Source organism: Galeopterus variegatus, unplaced genomic scaffold (genome assembly GCF_000696425.1).
Source record: "Galeopterus variegatus unplaced genomic scaffold, G_variegatus-3.0.2 Scaffold24835, whole genome shotgun sequence".
Lineage (NCBI taxonomy): Eukaryota > Metazoa > Chordata > Mammalia > Dermoptera > Cynocephalidae > Galeopterus > Galeopterus variegatus.
Genome location: NW_007750946.1, coordinates 7,857 through 8,823, shown reverse-complemented (window position 1 = coordinate 8,823; position 967 = coordinate 7,857). Strand labels below are relative to the sequence as shown.

The window sequence follows — 967 nt, the reverse complement described above, 5'->3', positions numbered from 1 at the left end:
GGGGGGAAAAGGTTATATGTAGGAAAGCTGTCACCACCGTGTTGCTTAAAACAGTAAAACTCTTCAACCACTTAAATGTCTATGAGTGTGAGAAAGTTAAAAATAAAAAGGTATATTAAATCAATGGGAATATGATGCAACCATAAAAAATGAACATTATATAATATTACATAGAAAGGGCACAATTTAAAATTAGATGTATATCCCCAGTACATATACAGTTATGAACATACATGAGAAAGAATCTGAGAAGATAAAAACAGCTAATTTATGAGAAGGAAGTAATAAAATGGGAGAATTATCCATTCCTATTATTTTTTCTACTCTATAAAATAAATAATGATATAAGAAAAGAACTAAATACAAATGCAAAGTCAACTCAAAAGGGACAAAGGAAGCCCCTGGCACACAAAACAAAATGCCAGTTGTTCTCCTTCAGTCTTCCCAAGAAAGAGAAAAACATGCCATTTGTAGTGAGATGGAATATTAACAGTGAGAAAGGCAAGCCCTACTCACCTTGAACGTGGTCATTTTTCTCCTATGCTGAGAATGTGCAGAGTCCTGATTTATGTAGATGCTGGGAAAGCAGAACCATACCTGGAAAGTGCCATGAAAGGTAGAAAAATATCCATGAAAGGGGGGCCAGGGATGTCACTCACCAACACAGTGAATTAGCACATGAATGTTCACAGCAGCATTATTGATAATAACCCCAAACTGGTAACAACTGAAATGCCCTCCTACAGGTAAACTAATAGACAATTCCATAGAATGGAATGTTACTTGAAAATTAAAAGGAATGAGATACTGACACATGGTACAGCATGGATGAACCTTGAAAACATTATGCTAAGTGAAAGAGGCCAGTCACAAAGGACAACACATTCAATAATTCCATTTCTATAAAATGTCCACAATAGGCAAATGAACAGAGAGAGAAAGTAGGTTAGTGGCTGTTGTGGATATG

At 35.7% G+C, this 967-nt stretch overlaps 1 long non-coding RNA gene across 1 annotated transcript in view; it reads right to left on the bottom strand.

Annotated features, from left to right (window-relative positions):
• Nucleotides 1-517: 517 nt before the first annotated feature.
• Nucleotides 518-967, bottom strand: part of LOC103583615 — a 3,575-nt gene continuing 3,125 nt past the window's right edge. The window contains exon 3 of the long non-coding RNA XR_549876.1: nucleotides 518-597. This is a non-coding gene — a long non-coding RNA (uncharacterized LOC103583615). The remainder of the gene's footprint in view (nucleotides 598-967) is intronic.